The sequence below is a fragment of the Microtus oregoni genome, unplaced genomic scaffold (assembly GCF_018167655.1).
Source record: "Microtus oregoni isolate MIOR12 unplaced genomic scaffold, Mior012 000015F_ref0000493, whole genome shotgun sequence".
Taxonomy (NCBI): Eukaryota; Metazoa; Chordata; class Mammalia; order Rodentia; family Cricetidae; genus Microtus; species Microtus oregoni.
The window spans coordinates 16,471,876-16,493,040 of NW_024543074.1; the positions used below are offsets into that span (position 1 = coordinate 16,471,876).

A 21,165-nucleotide genomic window follows, 5' to 3' on the forward strand; every position below is an offset into this window, starting at 1 on the left:
GAAGGATACAGATACATAGCTGGTGTCAGATACACAGCTACAAGTTCACGGTCAGTCTGGGCGACCCAAGATACTGTCTCACAAAACAAGATCAAAGAAGTGGCCATTAGAAGTAACCTACAGACAGCCCAGTGTGGTGGCACAAGCCTTCAATCCCTGCTACTCAGGAGACTGATGCAGGGGGATCGTAAGTTAAAAACCTGCCTGGAATGTCAAAGTTCAAGGCAATCTTGGTAACTTACTGAGACCCTGTTTCAAAATAACTAACTAAATAGAGGGCTGGGAGACTTGCAAGATGGGTCAACAGATACACAAGTTTGCGCATGAGTCCAGCAAATGGAGTTCAACCACCAGAGCCCGGGATGGAGGGGGAGAACTGACTCCTGAAGGTGGTCTTCTGACTTCCACACATATGCAGTGGCATGTAAGTGTGAGCGCACACTCACACACAAAACGTATTTTTTATGTAATTTTAAAAAGAGGACCTGGGGAGGGGGCTCCGCAGTAGAGGGCCTGTTTAGCTTGTAGAAGAGCTTTGGGTCATTCCCTAGCAACACCCCCAATACACACTCACACACGTACACAAGCACACACAGATATGCACATACACACAGATACACAGTCACACACACACACACACACACACACACACACACACAGTGGGAGAAACATAGCCAGACAACTCTCAGTCAGCAGACAAAGCCCACGTCCATACAGCCAAGCTTTGGGTACCTGCTGACTTTCCTCGCTTCAGATCATGAGATTTCTTGAGTGTGTATGTATTGAGGGTACGTGTTATGTGCGCTTCTGTGACAATATTTGATGAAAAAATCTTTCACAGATGTGTGGAGGGGGCCTCTGATTGCTACCCCACCCTCCATCTGTCCATACACAAGGACTCGGCTTAGTTAGGGTTGTGCCTTACTTAGCACAGGGCTCTTTCATCTTCTGCTTGTATGGGACATGGTCCCCGTCTGGGTAGTCACAAGGCTAGGGTGGATTAGCTTCAGCAGAGAGAGGCCTTCAATAGGTGTTGGCATTAAAATCCTCCTTACATGACCCCATCCCCTGCAGAGGGTGCACTGAGGGTGGCTAGCCTCTGTTCCTAAGGCTTTGCTGTGCCCAGCTTTGACTCACAACACGGTTCCTGAGCTGGACCCAGCCTTACCTGTCATACTATTCACGCTGAGGGCCTCAATTGACCATGCAATAGTCAAGAATAAGAGACCTGTGTCTGCTCACTTATGACGTCACGGCTGATTAGATAAGGAAATACAAGTGCCTTCCAGGAAGTAAAAGACCAGCACAGTCTGCTTTTGCACCTTCCAAATGTTCTGCTTCTCCCCGGGCTACCTGGTTCCCCGAACCACACAGGACAGCTGGGTTCAGGCCCCAGGAGCCACAAGTCTCCCTTCTGCACCCAGAGAAGGTAGTTTCAAATCCTAGTCCAGCCTTTTCCCTGCTGTACGACTTTGTGTAATCTGCTTAACCTCCTGTGGCTTAGCCACCAGTCCTTTGCAGTGCCAGCCACCTTCCCACCTTCCTCTTGGGCCGGCAGAGGGACAGGTGGGTGAGGGCTTCCAAAGCCTGGTCCAGAATTGCCTTGGTAATGAACGCTGGCAGCTGCTATAAATAGCAATCTTTTACCCAAGCCACGGGCTCTCTCTCCTCAGAATGCATCTACTCTTTGGTTCCTTCCTTCCAGGCCCTGGATGAGTGCCGGGGGAGGGGGGGGTTCATAGGGAGGTCACAACTGGTCTCTGAGGGGACAGAACTGCAACAACCAACAGGGTTTCTGGGGGCGTAGTGCAGGGGTGAGGATTCCCATCCGGGAGGCCTGCACAGAGCCTGCAGTGAGGAGAATAGCTAGGCATTAGCTAGGACGCCAGGTTTGATAGTGTCGAGCCATGATCCCATCACTCTGGAACGGATGCAGGAGGACTGCAGTGAGTTGTAGGTCATCCTAGGTTATACACTGAGGTCCTGTCTCAAAACACAAAACCAGCAACAGAAATACAGGCAGGAAGAGCAAGCAGGTGGTGTCAGAGAGAGAACTGGGGTCCCACAGGACGCTAAGTTCTGATGTCACTGGTCATTTGTATGGGGTGAGGCTCGTGTGTTTGGGGAAGAGAGTAAGGGAATGTGTGACACACTGAAGACAGGGTAAGGTCACAAAACAGGGCCATGGGAGTCACTAGTTGGAACTGGGGCATCTGCTCTCCTGATGGGGGGCCAGAAGGTGTTGGGGACAAGGTGGTTGACTATGTGAGAAGAAACTCATAGAGAGCAGGCTGCAGGGGGCACTCTAAGGATGCGATTGCCCAGGTCTAGCTGAGTGACAGTTCCTGAGCATCATGAGTGACAGGAAGGACCCTTCCTGAGAGCTCTCTGAGGAGCACAGACTATGTGCTGAGGCCTGGCTGCTCCACACTGACAAGGGCTATCTGGACAAGTTCTGGCCACTCCTGGGCCAGTAATCGCCTGCTGCTGGTCGTGGTGGTGGTGGTGTGTATATGGTGTTTATAAATGAAAAGCCCCCAGTGATCTCCTGCTGTTGCTGCTGGTGTGTGTATGTGTGTGTGTCTTATAAATTAAAAGCCCCCAGGTCAGGGTCCAGGGCCATCTGGGCACATGCTGCATGGTGCTTTACTGTCATTTTAGGTGTGACTTTCTGGTAACAAAGTCCAGACACCAGGTGGGCTTGGGCCAGGTGTGCAGGGAAGGATGGAGAGGAAGGGTATGTAGGACAACAGTTATAGCTCCTATTTGATATCTGAGTAAAGTGGGGGGGGGGGACAATATGGAGTCCAGCCTAGGGGAGGGGCAAGGTTGAGGACCTACACAGAACATTCAAAGGGTGTCTGTCCACTGGATCTCAAGGCTCTCAGCAGAGATGAGGTAGCCAGGAAGGCACACCAGCTAAGGAACAGACACTGTAGAGGAGACTTAGAAAGGTGGGAAGGCACAGCCTGGGAGCCCAGAAACACCCCCAGGTAAAGGCTGACTGGTGGGGGACCTTGTCAAGATCATACCCGGGGAAGGAGAAGTGGGAGGGGCCCTCCATGATTTAAGCCAATGTGCCCTCAGCCTCATTATATATACCCATCTGTCAGGCCCCCATGAAGGCAAACTACCCACACACTTCCTCTTCTCCCCAGGTACCCAGACAGCATGGGTGACAGTTCAGCATGAAGAAGGAGGCCACTGGACCTGAGAACCATGGATTGCCCCCATGGCATGCACCTGCACAGCTTTCTGGCTGGGAACCACCTGGGTCTCCATGACTACACCACCAGCAGTAAGAGAAGGGACTGAGCCATTCCCTCGGGTCCCTGTGGGACTCTGAGTTGTCAGTTAGCCCCTTATCAGCCCTTAGCGGCACACCCTCAGTACTGACGCCTAGGCAGGTGAGCAGGTCACACACGTGACACACCTCATGGGCTTAGCCTTGAGGAGGGCACTTGGTGGAGGGAGGGGACACAGACCTCTTGCACTGCCTTAGCCCCTTAGCCCCTCACTTAGTCTCCCTTCTATTCACTACGCTTGTCCACTCAGATAACCACCTAGGACTCAGGCATGGGGGCCACCGGGCCCACACAAAAGAGCTCAGACCAAGGGCCACAGCTTATGGGAAGGTGTCCTTGATGCCACACAGGGCAAGTCCAGTGAGCTGTATTTAGAGAGAAAGCACTCCAAGTGATGACTCAACGCCTCCACTTGTTTCTGTCCCCCTCTGACCTGTTCCCATCTTCACCTGTCACAGGGTGAGCTCAGGAAGCCATCCTATGAGTGTGCATGCACCGTTGGGACTGGTCCTGCCTAGCTCTTCTCCCCAGAGACTGCTGCCCCTTCCCCCACGACCCACTGACCTGGGTAGTACCTCCCTCCACTGAGTCTGCAGAGATGACGCAACTTCTTTGGGAAACACAAGGAAGCTTTGTGTCTTCTTAGTCCCCAAGTGCCCCTATATATGACAACAGTTCCCTGACTCATTTGTCCAGAGTGGAGAAAGAAGTAAGGCGACATTTCCGAGGCAGGAACAAGAGAAAACTGCCCATCATACCACACTACCTCTAGGCCAACCCTTCCAATATGAGAGCTACAGGAGCCCAGGCCAACCATGACCCCATGCCTCCAGGGCTAGGTATGGGTAAACTGAGGTCCAGGAAATGAAGAGGCATGCAGGGCTCACAGCAAGAGAAAACAGGGCTGTGTGGAAGTCTGACTTCTGACCTCTGCTTACCCAGGCCAACAGTGGGGAGGCCAGACTTGTGGGTATAGGTTCATTATAATCCCACAGCCAGAAACACTCTCAGGAGCATGCCCAGTGCCAGACAGCACTCTTTCCTCTGAAGCCATCAATTTTGAGCATTCTTCCCTTTCTTTTGAGCAAGGTAGAACCTGATTACCTCAGAAGTGAGTTTCCAAGGAAACCTGGGGAAGGGGTTTCATAGCAGCAGGGCCAGCCCAAAGCAAGCCTCTTGTGGAAAGGGCAGAGGTCAGAAGGTACCGAAAATAATCCTGGGCCTAGGGCCCCACGGCTGGGTTCAGTTCCCTTCTGAGCAGACTCTGAACAGTTCACTCTGCTGTGAGATGAGGTGAAGTCTGGGGCAGCTGCCGGATGAGGCTGCTGACAACACCCTCGGGACAATGCGAAGGTCACAAGGGTCCAGAAGCCCCCTGAGCCCAGGGCTTTGGGGTGTCGTGGGGGGAGGAGAAGAGACTTGTACTCAGGAGACTCCTCCTCCCCATTTTTTCTTCCCTGGTCCCAGAGGGGCCAAAGCCATTACAGAGAGGGGCCATCCAGTCAACAAAGACAAATTGGCTTAATTGACCCAAATTAGCAGCAGGGAGGGCCCAATGGCCCAGCTGCTGGTGCATTTAATCACTGTCACCCTGTGTGGTCAGGGACAGCCCCTCCCCCAAGGCCACCAGGGTCATCTCCCCTGTGAATGGCTGCCTCTCTGAGTCCACCATCCTCAGGAAAGCAGGGCTGGGGCTTTGGGGACAAAATGGCCCCTGGGTAAAGACCTCACTCCCGCTAGGGCTGACCAAACAGCCTCAGTGGAGACCCCAATCCCCTTATTCTGAGAGCGACCCCTGGGATCAGCGGAAGGGGGGTTCCAAAGACACTTTGCATGGGATCTTTGGCAGTTTGGGCCTCCTAGGGGGCAGCAGCAGAATAGGCTCCTCCCAGGGCTGGGTGCCACTGTGTCTCTCTCTCTTAGAAGCTTCCTCTCTCCTCAGCAATGAAGGGGCAAGTTAACTGCCCGCCCCCATGCCTGTCTATCGGCAAGAACTCCTTGAGTAACTTAGTCCACAGAATGCCTGTTGGCTATATTTGCCAGAATTTTATACTTCAAGAAGGCAGATAAGATGCCAGGAGTTGGTGACACATGCCTTTAATCCCAGTCCTAGGGAGGCAGGGGCTGGTGGATTTTTGAGTTCAAGGTCAGCCTGGTCTAGAGAAGGGGGATCCAGGACAGCTAGGGCTACACAGAGAAACCCTGTTTCAAAAAAAAAAAAAAAAATCCAAATCGAAGCAAAAAACAAGAGGAGGGAGAAGGACAAGGGATGAGGAGGCAGAGGCGGCAGCCAAACCACTTGTCCATCGATCCCCATTATCCAAGTTGGAGATCTCTCTGCCACAGTCAATGTCAATGGGAGTCCATGTAGACCTAGGGCTTACGTACCCCAGCTCCCACAGATCCCCTCACTTGGCCTCACAGTTCCCTCTCCTCCATCTGCATACTTCCTTTTCTTGATTGGAATCAGATTTATGGGAGCTGTTTTCTTGGTCTCCCCCCCTCTTCAGGCCCCTAGAAAAGCATCCCCATGCTCTATGCATTCCCAGTCCCACTGTTGGCTCAGGGCCAGGCCTGTCGCACACCTGTTAGCCCTTCTCTGGTCTCAGCTGCTTCTCCCCAGAAGCACCTCAGAGAGGACCCTCAAGAGACTCCTGCTAGGACGGGTCAAACAGGCTATGTCCGTCCAACCCTGCCCCCTCCCACATTAATGTTCCACTCAGACTTTTTAATTTTAAGTGCACTGCTCATGAACAGTTGATTGGAGATTGACAGGTGGAGCCTGGAAACACTTCTCAGGGTTAAAAAAGGTCTTGAGTTTCAGATTCTTTTCGGTTGGAGACATTTTAGGGATGGGACCCAAGAGTAAACACGAAATTCATTGATGTCTTGTTCAAATATGCACCTCGATGGATATTTCATATATATTATTTCTAATGCATCTGCACTTTGACTGTGACCTGTTTAATAAGGTGGAGTGTGGAATTTTCCATCTGGAGGATGCCACATCTGCTCTCAAAACGTCTCTTGAGTTTGGAGCATTCTGGACTTCAGATCTGGAATGCTAAGCGTGTGGTGTCTGTGCTAGCGTTCCAAGACTAGCCCACCAAACACGTTATTCACAATTCATGCAGTAAATAGCCCCATCTTCATAAACAGAGAGACTCAACAGAAGCTCTAGGAGGTTGGCCTTGAGCACCTAGACCCAGAATAGAGAACCAAGTGAGAAAGGCAACCACAGATGCAGATAGAAAACGAAAATTGGTTTTCATCCGAATCATTCAAAGATTGGTCTGGGGACTGATCTGGGATGGTTCCATTGGTTAAGTGATTACTGTGCAAATATGGAGACCCATAGAAAAATCTAGGTGTGGTGGCAGGTACCTGTAACCCTAGCACTGGGGAGGTAGAGGTAAAAGAGTCCCTGAGGCTTCCTGGTCAGTCAGGCTAGCCAATTCAGTGAGCTCCCAAGTTAGTGAGAGACCATGTCTCAAACAATAAACCAGAGTGTGGAAGCGGAAAACATGTAACATGGACCTTTGGACTTTACATGCATATGTACATACATATGTGCATGAACCCGTACACACACACACCAATAACACACGCCCATGTCCAATATACTTTCTCCTCTCCTCCTGTCCTCTGACCCCTGAGATCCTTCCAGATCTCCCACCTACCCGGTCTCTCAGCATTGGGGAATCTCCCTGGACCAATCTCAGTGCCAGGAACCTCATGCAATGCTGGCTTCTGGGTCCCAGCTATTCTCTACTCCCTGCCTTGCTTTAGCATTGGGTTAGTCCAAGAATTAACTAGGAGCAAATTCAGATGCTAAGCTGGACGGCAGACTCTACTGAGAGGCCCAGATCATCATCCTCTGACTGAGTACTTCTGAACCCAGACATCCCCAATTCGATCCAAGTCCTCCTCACACAGTTGCAAAGGGATTTGCCATCCACTTTGTCTCTGTCACTAATAAAGTCTTCCTGCCCTAAAAGCCCGTGTGCAGAATCTGACACCAAATGAACCATTCCACTATGGTTCCACTGCCCAGAGCACAGTAGGTATGTGATGTCAGCAATTGCCTCTGGGGGTGGGGTGCTCACTGCATGGGCTTCTAGGACACTCCCTAAAGTGAGCCATTTGTCTTCCATGCTCTGATTCTCCGTATACCTGTCCTTGCTCCCTCTGTCAGGAAAGACGGACTGTAGACAGTCCCCGGGAGCACATCTCCTTCCTTAGAAAGCTTTTGCCTAAGGCTTCTGATGTTCCAGTGGGATTCCTCTCACTGTCCTTGGTGGCACCCACCTCTCTGCCTTGATTTACTTCCACTTACGAGGCCACTTACGAAGGCCGAGCAGGTATGCGTGAGCTCAGGGCTAGTGAGCCAGGCCTAGCACAGAGACAATCCAGCAGGGTGTGAGTGTCTGAGCAGAGGCCGAAGCCTGGATGGACTACTCTGCTCAACGGCCATGAGTTGGGGCGGCAGCTGGCTGAGCTTTATGGTAACTAGTGGAGAGGAAGAGTAGGGAGCTCTGGGTCAACACACCCCACTGTGGGGATCCAAGCACTAGGTCAAGTCTGTCTGTAAGAGGCCTGCGGCTCATGCTCTGTGCAGGCCACATCCCCAAGCTGTGGAAGGTGATTTCACATTTGTAACAATTATTCACTTAATTGGGTTCCAATTAAGTGGGAGAGGGAGCGGAGGCTGTGTCTGTGTTCATCCTCCTTCCTTCTCGGCACATCAAATGGAGCACAAGAAGATGAGAAATGGTGGTTCTGCGGCATCTGAACAGTTTGCCCGCTGGGAAGGTGGACAAGACTGGTACAGACCCCTGTCTGCTACCACCCAAGCCTTTCCGGTGCCTGTGGTTCTAATCCCACATCTAGTGACCATGGGTGCTGGAGCCAGTCCATCTCCCTGGGGTGCACCTCTATTGGGAAACTGAGGTCTCAGGGAAAGGGAGTGTGGAGGTCCACAGATGCTTCTATCAGCAATGCCCTGTGGGCCCTCAGCTGCACGGTGACAGCAGACAATAGTGCCTATCTACTGGCTTCATGGATGTGTTTGAGGGCAGCCATGGTGTCATGGGGAAAGAGGGACTCGTGAGACCTCACTTTCCTTCATCCACCTGCTGGCTTTTATCTGTGACACCTATCATCTGTTCATGTATGTGGTATGAAGATGTTATGACGTATTGTGTTATCATGTGTGGCATACATTTCTGTGCTTAAAATTATTGGGAGAAAAATCACTGATTTCATACAATTTTATTATGTTTCACACAGAGAAACTGGCCTGGGCAAGGAAAAAGGTCTTACGGCTACATGGTGATGTCAGGGCTGACAATGCCAGGCAATGTTAACACTTCACAGTAGCAAGCACGGTGCGCACACAGGAGAGAAGCAGGAGAAAGTAGGCCAAATGTCCCAGAGCTGCATGCCCCTAGCTTGGCCCTCACGCCACAACAGAGCTGTGGTCACAATGGCATGTGGGTGGTCTGGACTGGAGCCTAGATCTAAGACTATAGGCGTGGCTTCCATGCTGAGCTTCAAGTGTAGGTCCTGCCCCAGGAAAGCCAGGACACATCTAGGGCCTGGTTCTAGATGTCCTCTAAGTGCCTGTGCTTGCAGGAGGAAGTAACCAACCACTTTCTTATAGGGTTTAAGGTCTTCTCCACAAGATGGAATTCGTGTATGGTCCAGTTAACAGAAACAAGAACCCATGCTGGATAGGTCATCAGCCTCAGAGGTGAACCTACTACTATTCTTTTGCTATAGACATAGTATCACACTGCATCTATATATGTATCTTTATGCCCAAAGATTAATGCAGCGCTGAGACCGCGTCAGGAAAGCTTCATCCTAAAGGCTCTGGCACACAGCACGTGCTGGGGAAAGCTGTGCAGGGTGACAGATGATCAAACCAATCAGCATGTGCCCGAGGTCTCAGTCTGGGAACCAGCCTGTGCTGTCTGAACGATGGTGGAAGAAACCAGGCTCTAGAGCGGATCCCAGTGTTCCCACCCAATCTTCACCTAGAGGGAATCCGGATCCCTCTGATGGGCAGGCCCTGCCTTTTCCAGGGAGCCCCTACACTGGCAAGAAGGGCAGGTCCTCCTGAGGAGTGGTAGTCTGACAAGGGAGGTGCATGTCCCCAAGGAGATCTGCAGTGGCGGGGCAGGTTGAGAGAACGGCTTCCTGTCTGATGGCCACCTCCTGCCTGAGGGAGAAGGCACAGTTTGGGCTTGTGGGAAGGAATAGGTGCAAGCAGGAGATTCATCAACATTCTGGTCAGGCAGCTGGCACTGACATTCTTATTTCTTTTTCTCCTTCTCTTTTCCTTCTTCCATTTTTTTTCCTTACTTAGAGCAATTTGCAGAAATCATTTACGGGCTGTTTAGAGAAAAGACAAAGACTTTTAAAGGCAAGGCCTAGGGATAGTTTTATGCAAACCAGCTCACACAGTCTTAGAGCAGGAGTGTGATTCTTGGGGATGGGACTATAGGGCTGTGGTACCCTATGACAGAGCAGGGGTTTCCCCTTTAGTGTTGACATGCTCACAAGGCACCTACCTACCATCTGCTTCTGGAACCTCTGCTCCCACTGGCTTGCTGACTCCCAGGATTCTCCCTTCACAGATAAGAAGGTTGATGCCAGGAAACAGTCTATCCCCCAGTGTGGTGTAGAGCTGAAACACCTTTGACCCTGCCCCCCCCCCCACACACACTGCCATGGCACTGCTGTGATTCAACATGTTGCTGCTTAGCATAGAGTTGGGCAGCCACCTCTAGCCCTCTCCAAAGCCCATGTGAGACCAGGTATTCTGCAGGCACCTCTGCCACCTGGCATCAACTGCATGGCACCAAACCTGCTTGCACACTTGCCCCGTGCCAGCCTGTGGCTGCCATATACACGTCCAGTGTGTGCTACATGCTCGGTATAGAGAAAGCCTTCAACAGCATTAAGTTAACAATAGCTGCCATTTACTGAGCAAGTACCATAAGCCAAACCTTCCTCCGGGCCCACATTATCTCCTTGGTTCCTTGTACTGACCTCATGAGGATCATACTACTAGTACTCCATTATGTAAAGGAGGAAACCAAGCACAGAGAAGGCAAGCCATTTCTCTAAGATTGACAGACGAACGGTGAATGAGTTACGTGCGGGAAGGGATAACTTCTCTACCTCTGGCTCCTGTCTCTCACCTATTTCAGAACTAGTTTGTTTGCCCAGCAGCTCAGGAGGGGGCCACACCTACCACTGACTCCTTCCTTTCACATTACAGACTAAGAATCCTTGTGCTGGGCCCTGGTCCAGGCGCTGGGTACAACACTCAACAAAACAAATGTGTTCTCTGCTGGCAGGGGCCTCCCTTCAGCTGGGGGCTCAACCTCTTAGCAAGTAGACCCAGCTCTGGGCTATGTCATAGGAGAAGTCCCAGGGATGTGGGAGTGGACTGAGGTAGCCAGTGAAGTCTGCACTGGTAAGAAGCATTTGAGAGACCAAAGGACAGAGGGGCCTGAAGACCAAGCCTCTGAGTCACCTCACTCAGCATGCTGAGGAGAGCTGGGAAGCCAGTGTGGTGTGAGCTGAGAGGTCAGAGGCAGGGTGGGGAGAAATGACAGTCCCGGTAGGCTCAGGACCTGCTGCAAAGGGTCTGGCTCTGTGTCCTGGTGAGGTGAGGGGACACTGAGCAGAAGGGTGACTGCATTTGACCTTGATGGCCAGAATCCAGCAGTGGGTGGGGGTGAGGTACAGAAGCTCCAGGCACCATCACTGGGGTCACCATCATCACTAGCATGAATCACCGCAGCCGGGAAAGGCAGGGCCAGCTCTAAGTTGGCAGGGAACTTTCAAGAATCAAGAGAAGCCAGTCAGGACTAGTGGGATCCCCTAAAAGTAGGCCTTAGAAGTGCCTCTGAGGGGAAGAGTCCTGGGTGCCCCCAGCCAGCAGGGTGAGACATGTGTGGTTTGGAGCTGGTGTGCCTGGGGGGTGGGGTTCAAAAAGGAACTCAGCCTGCTGCTGGCAGAGTGGAAGGCCAGAGTTCTGAGGCTGTGACCCCGACAGAAGGAAACAGGAACTCCAAACATCCACTCACAGCTTCCTATGGGCTTCCATGAGGAAACAACCATCTTTTGCACGGATGAATTGGAATAGAGTGTTAAAATTACTTTGCGACAGACACATGGTTTCTGCTATATTACTGTTGGGCAATAAAGTCGGGGACCCTAACCCCTATCCCCAAGCCCTGGGAGGATAGGTTTGATCATCCATGCCATCACTGTGGGGGAGGGGCAGGTGGGGCAAGTGGGGAAAGAAAATAGCAGAGGAAGAAGAAAAATGCAGGTGGTGGGGGCAGGAGTGGGTGTGAGGGCCACTGAGACAGGCCTGTGGAAATGGACTCCTGAGGGTTCCCTGGTGCCAATAACATCACTAACAGCGGCTTCATGACTTTTGTCACAAGATTTGTAGGTGCCATAACGGGGCATGTTGCTCTAACGACCCACCTTTTGAGGACTCTATAGGATGGGTAGGATTTTCTTCCCATGGTAGACATGCAGGGATAGATATACAGAAGTGTAATGAGGCCTTGGAGACTCATTCCGTGTTGTCCCTGTGAGCTTCCAGGCTGCTGGAGCAGGGAGGCCAGGGTTCTGAGACAGAACCCTGCCCTGGGACCCTACACGTGGACTCTGACTATGGGGGTGGAGGTCATCTTCTGTCCACCTTGAGGATTGCTTGAGAGGGATGTGAATCTCAGGAGGTCAAGACCCCTCCAGGCAAGTGCCATGCTTGTGCTAGGGACCTGGGCTGCTGCAGAGACCTGGGGAGCAGCAGGGCGCTGGTGGGGGCGGGTATTGAGATGGCTACTGCGGTCCTAAAACCCAACAGTGTGTTGCTAGGAGGCATTAAGGCTTAAAATAAAAGACTCCAACAGAACAAAACAAAACCCCCAATCACCAGACAACTGCTCTCCGGGAAGTCTTTGGCACAATCTTGAATGTGCTTCCTGGCAGGCAGAGGCCTGACTCTGGGCAAGGGAGAAAAGAAGAAACCTGTGTTTACTAAGCCCTGTGGCAGGTGCCTGCTGTTTGTTCCCAGTGCTTCCACAGTGGGCTCTACCCCTGCACATCTTCCGGAGAGAAGGCTCCAATGCTCCGAGGCTGGAGGTGGGGAAGCTAAGGCTCGGGGGACCAATCTTCTGAAGTCCCTGGCTCTCAGGTCACCTGGCTTCACTGTAGTGGTTAAGGGTTGCACAGGCTGGGGTGCCGTGGAATGCCCCCAATACCCCCCACCAATGTGACTGGGCTCCTGAGGCCTCCCTGCAGACCGCAGGCTCCCAGAAGCCTTTGGCTGAGGGATGGAATGTGAAATGAGTCTGGCTGGGCTTCCATCACACAGTGAGGGGTGTTGGGGGTCTCTGGGCTGGGGCTCTGATGAGTAGTCCAAGAGTCCATAATGCAAGTGGCTCCAGGAACTCTGGGCCTTGACAGTTCCATGTCTTGAGCCTTGGGTCACAGGCTCCCCACCTTCCATTTGCACATCTGCAGACCAAAATTTGTAGGTAGAGAATCCAGCCCTTTCAGCTCCTCAGCCAGCCACAGAGGCAGCACTTGCCACCAAACCTGGTTCTGAACGTGGGCTTTTCATCGCCCAAGGGGGTACATGAGATGGCAGTTAATGGCCACTTCCCACGCCAAGACCCACAATTCCAGATGGTAGCACTACAACTTCCTTCCACTCTGGACCGATCTGCAATTTTTCCCCTGACCTGGCCACTGTTAAGAATGCTGTCTGTACGGTATCAACCTCAACTCTCAATAGCTTCTGAGCACTTTGTGGAACATGGGGTCACAGCTTTGAGAGGTCTCTAGACAGAACATCTCAGAAAGGAATGGCTACGCACACGCCTGGCATTTAGCTTGCTGTACTGCTCCCCAGCATGCAGCCTCAGTTTACCTGTTCACCTCACCCCTAGGTGCTGAGAACCAGGCCAGCAGTCACCTTGCCCCGGTTTTGTCTCCCTTGGAGAAGACGACACTGACTGCCTTACCTGCGGAACAGCATCCTGGAACCTGACTAGGGCTCCTGAGCCACCTCATCCTAGATGCCTCCCATGCTCTCTCTAAATTACCAATTCTCCCTTCCTTCCCCACTCCGACCTTCCCTCCCTCCCTCCCTGCAGCATTCCCAGTCCCTTCCGTGGTGGCTCCAGTTGTTCAGTGACAAGTCTCCTCTCTCTAAGACATTGCATTAGAAACCTCTTTAAGAACAGATTATCAGAGACAGATAGCTTCGTCTTCACACTCAACATGGCTCCTGGCACACACTAATAACATTAGTAATGATAATATTGACAACCGTCATTTTTACGCGTTTGTTCTGTGCTGGGTGCGATCTGCTGAAATATTTGGCATAAAATAACTCACTGAATCATCACAACAACCCCGCAAGCGGAGTGCTTTGACCATCATCCTTTGCAGAAGAGGAGCTAAAGCAGAGAGTGGTTAAGAAACTTGGCCCAAATCACCATGAAAGGGGCAACGGAGTCAGGGAGTTTAATGCCCAGTGCAGGGAAAGGGTGGGTGGAGGAGGAAAGCTCTGAATGTCAGAGCCAGGTGGAAACAGAACAGGGTCCTCTGCTGGCTCCAGGGATGACTCAATGCCCAACACCAACTGGAGGGCAAAATCAGTGCTCAGCAGACAGAGCATTGGTTGCCCAACACAGATGTGTGGTCAACAGAGGCCAAGGTTGGGAAGAATGTCCTGGGAAGGGCTGTGGGTGCCCCAGAGCAGGGGAACTAAGCCCCATGACCACCTGTCCTCTCTACCCTCTCAGCTCTCTCATCCATGGGCTGGCTACTGGCAGATTTTACCTCTCTGAGAACAGTCACAGAAAATTGAGATCATTTTTTTTTCTGTATTGGCAGCAGAGAAAATGGCCATTTTTCCTATTTCCAAAGGAAGAGTTTCTTCCCATTACACAAAGGCCTCAAACAGCTATGGAGCCAGAGGAAGAACAAGATGAGAGACGAATGGAGCCCTGGCTGAGATGTGGGCACCAGGGAAGATCAGTGGCTAGTGTCTGACCGTGGGAGGCTAGGCCAACACCAAGACACTTGCAGGTCAATGATGAGAGAGGCAGAGAGGTCCCAGAGCAGGTGACCTGGAACCACTGCAGGTTGCTCAGAGACTTATACGAAGCAGTCTCTGTGGTCTCTGAATGCTGGCAGAGCCTCCACCTCTTGACCACAACACCCCAAATCCCCAAATCAAAGCGGTATAAAATCAGGCCAAGTGAGAACATGTCACGCACAGGTCCCAGTGAGCAGGATTTTTGCAAGCTTAGATAATTAGTTCAAAGATGAGACTGCAGAGAACGAGAAGAATGCTGTATGGTCCTGTGAGGTGACCACACTGGCATTCGGCCTCCTAGGGAGGTCAGGAGGCTCCTCTCTCTCTCAGACCCCAGTCCTGCCAACTTCCCACCTTCTCAAGTAACCACACCTACCCAGGGCTCTTCACGATGCTTCCTTTGTGAAGGCTTGTTGATACTGAAGGGCCTCACTTTCATCCCCTCTCTCCTTGGAGTTCATACTTAACAATGCCCCATTTGGCAGGAGCTCACTTTGCTATTTGACAAACTGCTTAATTGCTCTAGAACTCCCCACTCTCCTTACAGGACTTTTGTCTCTGACAGCATAGCATACCCAATGAATGTGTGTAGTCCTGACTATTGCCCCCCTGACTGCGTCCAAGGACAGTTAGCCAGCAGCCTGAGGAGTTTCATTCTAAGACTGTACGGGATGATAGCTGGCCCCGTGCAGTAAGTAAGCACCAACTGGATATTGTCTGAGGGCTGAAGATGGTGTATATTATACTTCGATATACACAAGGGTTTGTGCACTGGTTTATTTAGACAATCAACATATACACCATGCGCCAGCATGCCTCTGGGACACAAGGATCGCATTGGCAGGGAAGGGTCACATGGCATCCAGGCACATTTATGATCATGACCAGGAGGGAAGCCAGGCAGTGTGCCATTCAAATGGGGGAAAGCCAGAATGGGTGGTAATGTTCGTGAGTCCTCTGTTGTCTGGGAACCATGGTGGGGGTCCTGGCTAGTTTTATGTCAACCTGACAAAAGCTAGAGGTATCAGAGAGAGAGCGTCAATTCAGAAAATGGTTCCATAGCCAAGCCTGTGGTGCATTTTCTTAATTAGTAGTTGATATGGGAATGCTCAGGCCATCTGGGTGGGGCCACCCCTGGGCTGGTTGTCCTAAGTTCTATAAGAAAGCATGTTGAACAAGCCATGTGGAGCAAGCCAGTAAGCAGCACCCCTCCATGGCCTCTGCATGAGCCCCTGCCTCCAGACTCTTTCCCACTTAGGTTCCTGTCCTGACTTCCTTTGATGATTAACAGCAACATAAAAGTATGAGTCAAATAAACCCCTTCCTCTCCAGCTTGCTGTTTGGTCATGGTGTTTCATCACAGCAACAGAAACCCTACGACAGGGGCTTTCTGGATGGAAGGAGTGAACTGCTCTCTTGAAGACTAGGTTGGTGAGAATGTGGAGAGGGGGGGGAGGGGGAGAGAGAGAGAGCGCCATTAAGAGATTGGACACACCTAGGAGATCAAGGGAGAGGGAATCTGAAGTAGTCTACTGATTCACAGGCCCCCACTTTCTCTGCCCATGCCAGTGCTGTCCCCGATGGCAAGAGAGTCCCAGGTACAGGGTTAGAAAGCCTGGATTTAGAGCTGGCACGGCCAGAACTGCTCACTGGGAAGTGGTTTCCCGTGATGGCTACCTGGGACCACAGTGGGATCACTGGTCTCAGTTGCAGACAGGTAAGAAGGAGTCTTGTGCCCCTGCTCTTAAGGGTCCCACATTGCTCATGTTCATGCTCGAGACTGGTGATAGAGATGTCTCTGAGAATCTGGACCATTGTGAGAACTAGTCATCCACCCTGATGTCCCTAAACATGTCATTCTCCCAGGTACAAAGATAGGGCCAGGAAAATAAAGACAGGCTGACAGGCTCTACAAGCCAAGTATGTAATTACCAGCTGTTTGATGGACTGAACTGCAAACGCCATTTGAGTGAAGAAAGCAAACTACTCGCCTATTCTCACGGACCAAAAAGTCTGGGGAGAGAATACAACAGGAAGGACTTGTGTTTGATAAACAGGGGAACTTTCTAAAAGCAGATTATTTCCTAAATAATTTAGTAAAAAAAAAAAAAAGAAGAAGAAAAAACCCAAAACAAAGGACTTTCTTCAATTACCTTTTCTACTCTTGCCTCTTTTATTGCAGCGAATTATTCATTTTTGCATCCATTCATTCATGCAGCAAGCATTGAATTATCTAGGTAATTGCTTCTATTTCCCACTCATCCTGCTGGGTGCTGAGAGCCAACAAGGCCTGGTTGTTTGGTTTTTTGTTCGTGTGTCTCTGTGTGTGTAGTGAGAAGTGGCAAGGAAGGAAGCAGAGCCAAAGGGACAAAGGGCAAGACACAGCAGCGACTCATGGATGCCAAGGCCATGGGTGATGGCTACCCTGAATGTTGGCTTTTCTCTGTTACCCTACTGGCCTCACCTGTCCCCTCTCTAAAGTTCCATTCATCCTCCATTGACAGCCTTTGGCTGGCCGGGCACTGGTGCTGGCTTTGGTGGGTACGTGGCCCAACCGTGGGGACAGCTAGGCAGAGCATCACCAGCTTGAATTGATGGCAAGGCATGCCCACTTTGCTTTTCAGCTAAAGGGACAGAGAAGGAAAATAGAAAAGGACATTTGTTTTCTTAAAAATACACATGTACACACCTGGCTCATTAATTTCTTATTAAAATTCTGTGTTGAGCTCAAGCAGGGAAGAAGGGAGGATTGCCAGGGATGGGGCAAAGGAGCAGGGAGGGCAATCGGAGCCATGTGTTGGCATTTGCTGCAGGTGGAAGGGTGGAAGGGGGGCAGAGAACTTGGAGGTTAAGAATGGCAGAGGTGGAAAGCAGACTCAGGAGAAAGGGACTTCCTGGGGCTAAGGCATGCTGTGTGTCCTGCAATCAGAGGACTCTGAGTCCCAACTGCCTTACAGAATTGCTTTTGGGCTACCGAAGGGAATCAAACCCATGGCCTTGCACAGGGCAGACAAGCAATGTGCCACTGGGATATGACCTGGATTTCTCTTTCACCTTTTGAGACAGTTGTCCAGGCTGGCTCTGAACTTGATCTGTAGCCCAAACAGGTCTTGGGTTTGGGTTCCTCCAGTGTCAGTTCTCTGAGAAGCTGGGCTCATAACTCTGGATACAAAATGCCTTGAGGTGGGAACAAGATGGGGAATCTTTGGTCTCATTGTGGCTGGGCTGGGATGACCAGCAGTGAGTGAGACTCAGCCCTAAAGTTTTATCAGATGTGGTGTGTGATCAGGGGTGCTAGGGAAGGCTAAATAGGACTGTCAGGATGGTTGGCCACTGTGGGATAGCTTGGGACTTGCAGAATATCTTGGGAAGTCAGGGTACCCGGCCCTCTCTTAGGACTGGAGGGGGAGGGAAAGGGGGAGTAGGGGAGCGGGAGGGAAATGGGAGGAGGTGGAAATTTTGAATGGTATTATTTATAAAGCAATAAAAAAATCTAAAAAAAAAAACCTGCCCAAGTGCTTTTGTCCAAACCAGAACCCCCTTTAGGCTTCATGCCTGGTGTAATTTTCAGCATTATCTTGCTATTTGAGTTCCAGGCCTTTTCCTGCATGTCTGCTTCCTCATCCGTGCCTACTAGAAGGCTGGGTTTGGTTGTCCTCGGGTCTCCTCTCTCAGTATTTGAAGCTGACAGGGCCAGACCTTGCCCAGATGGGTGGGCTATATCCTGATGGATGGAGGCTGGGCCTGTAGCCCCGCTCCCCAAACTCATGCGTGCTTTTGCAGGGCCCAGTTCCAGTCCTGGCCTTCAACAAAGCCTCCTATAGCTGGAACCCTGCACCCAGCCATTCTCAGGATCCATTCCAGCAAAGCTCCTTCTCTGCCACCAAGTTTAGAACACACCCCCACCTACTGGCCTCACACGTTAACAGAGCTGAACTCCACAACCACCAAAGGCCTTCCAGCCTGGTCTGCTGCTTGCCCAATCCTCCAGAAAGACCTAGTAGGGGGTGGGAGACACAACCTCCAGGAGAAAGTCGTGGGGTGTGTCAGACGGCCTGTAGCTTCCTAAGAACACGGCCCAGTGTGCCACCTGGGGTGTACAGCCTGAAGGAGTCACTAGTATGATCTGGGCATGCTCCCCCTTCTTCCTCTCCAAGAGACCCACCTGTCTCTTTCCCTGCCCTCTTCAGTCCTTATCCCAGTGAGCCAGCTTCCCCTCATCTCTTTCTTCTGACCCACTGCTGTGTGTGTGCACTGGGGATGGGACTGACGGGAGAGTGTGTACAAGACATCGGGCTGTCTTGTACATAGGGAACTTGATGCATGTGGATGCCAGCTCAGAAGGTAGCCAGCCGGAAGTGGCAGGAGAACATTCAGGAGCCTTGAGGAGCTGGGGATGGCCTGAGAGAGTCCCTGCTGGAGGTGCTACTGGATCTGGGCTTTAAAGGCTCGGGTAGGGGTTTCTGGAGACAAGGTGCTGACTATGGAAGGCTGGGAAGTGAGACAGGGCATCTAAGGCACCAGGAAGGACAGAGGTCAGGAGCGCCGTGGGGGAAGATGCACACTGGAACAAGATCAGGAAGGACCCTGATACCAGGGCAAAGAATGGGTCTTTGGTCCCAGAGGCAATGGAGGAAAATAAAGGTTACTGTGTAAGAGAACAGACCAAGTCAGCTCCCCAACAGGCTCAGTCACACCCTGACCCCCAGACTCCTGTTGAAACTGAAAATTAAGGATCATTTCCCAAAAGACAGATACTGGAAAACAACCTTCTTAGCTTTTTTCAGAGGTAGTCTCAAGACTGGAAATGCCAAGAGATAGCCAAACACCCCACTCTGAACACCCTGACCCTGCAGGGCTCAGCTGGGCCCACAACGAATGCGGTGCTCTGTCCACACAAGGGCTCTGCCCAACGGTTTGGTGGAACCTGAGAAGGAACTTGTGGGCCAGAGACCACATATTGTGGCTGGGAGGAGGGGGACCTGACACTAGGGAGGCAGTCCAAGGTCAACCTGCCCAATGGTGTCATAGTGAGACAGAAGCCCAGGCTGTCTGGCCTCCAGTCTGACTGTGGTCTCTGTCGCCTGCCAGGCATTGTATACTGCAGCAGCACCCCCATGCCCCTCATCTTAGAATAGTCTAGAAAACCTATTGAAAGTTGGCCTAAGTGACAGTAAGTCCATGTACCTTCCTCAAACTGAGAGGAGGTGGCAGGAGGGTCCTAGGCAGTCCTGCAGGATGAAGGCCTGGGGCTCAGATTCTCTTAATTTTCACATGACATCATTTCTTTCATTTTGTTCTTGCTTACTGGGGGTATGTCGGAGTTTTAAAAGTAAAACTGAGGTATGGGTTAACAAAGCGACATTCAAGCTTAGAGAAGGACTTAGAAAGGAGCCAGAAGTGGGAACAATAGGGCACTGGTCCACCTCCTCCACTATCTTCTTCCAAGTCAGTCCTTAGTCCTAGCCATGCAAGTACTGTGCTAGCATTGTGTGTGGACAGGCTAAGGACAGCAGTACCTGTGAGCTGTGGGACACCCTGGGCCCAGAGACAGCCACATCATGAAGCCCTAGCTAAGGTTCACAGCAGGCAGGCCACTCCAGAAGGCCTGCCTAGGGCAGGGGCTTAGGAATCAAACCACTCTGACAGGCCAGGAAGGGAAACAGATTTCTACAGCCAGGCCAGGGAACATGCAGGGGGCAGCAAGATCTATGGATAGCAACTGAGCTGCCCAGGGGCCAACGTTGAGCTGGTAATGGAACTCAAGCACCGGTAAGAGCCACTCCTAGACAGAGGCCTGCTAGCTCCGGGTCACACACTGTCTTAACCTTACCCACAGTCAATCTCTACAAGGGATGAAGATTCTTCTCTGGATGCACCCCTAAGGGCCCTCCGTACCCTATTCCCGCTAGCCATTGCCTGCAAATTTCTGAGGAAATAGGGGGCTAGCAATTCCCACTAAATCAAAGGCAAAACAGCTCACCCCACAGCTGGAAGAACCCAGCCACCCAAAGGGGGAGAGGGTTAGCTGGTTCCCTTCTGCCTCCCAGTCTTTGGATCCTACAATTCCTAGAAGTCATTCTTTCTTATTTTTTCAGCCTTGAAAATGAGCCCCAGCTGGGGTAACGCCCCTGGTTAAAGACCTTAGGTGGGTTCACAGCAGGCTCAACCAGGTTCCTAGGGACTTCACAGATTCGTGACCACCACACGTGGAGGGTTCTAAAACCCCCAGATGGCCTGCTCCACAAAACCCCTGTCCTAGGCTCACCCCTCGAAGTGGGACATCAGATTCCCTCACCCCTAGTCGGCCCTTTGTTGGTTAGAGATATGTCCCAGGTCAGCTGCGTCCACGTTGGGTGCAGCAGAGAGCTATACTCTCACGGGCTTCTACAGCTCTCTCCCTCCCGCCTAGGTCAGCGCCCCTAGCCTCTTGGAGCATCTCCAGCTTGCGGAAGCTGCCACAGCATCCTCCTGGCTCAAAAATCTGAGTTTCCACTCTGGGTGAAGAAGGCTGTCCTGAGATTGCCCACCCCCCGCCCCGTCTCCAACCTGCATCCTCGCTGTCTTCACTGCATGGGCACACTACCCCAGACCCCTCCCTCCGTCACCTCTTTCTCGCTGAGCCCGGAGCCCCGGGCGAGCCTGGGGAGCAGACGCAACAGATTGCAGAACGCGGGAGCGCGGCCCCGTTTCCTCCGCGCGCCGCCAGCCTCCCGGCCC

General features: G+C 51.7%; 1 protein-coding gene across 1 annotated transcript in view; it reads right to left on the reverse strand.

Moving 5' to 3' along the window:
* The window catches only part of Tmem132e (transmembrane protein 132E), a 53,720-nt gene that overhangs the window by 30,366 nt on the left and 2,189 nt on the right, over positions 1–21,165 (reverse strand). The window lies entirely within an intron of this gene.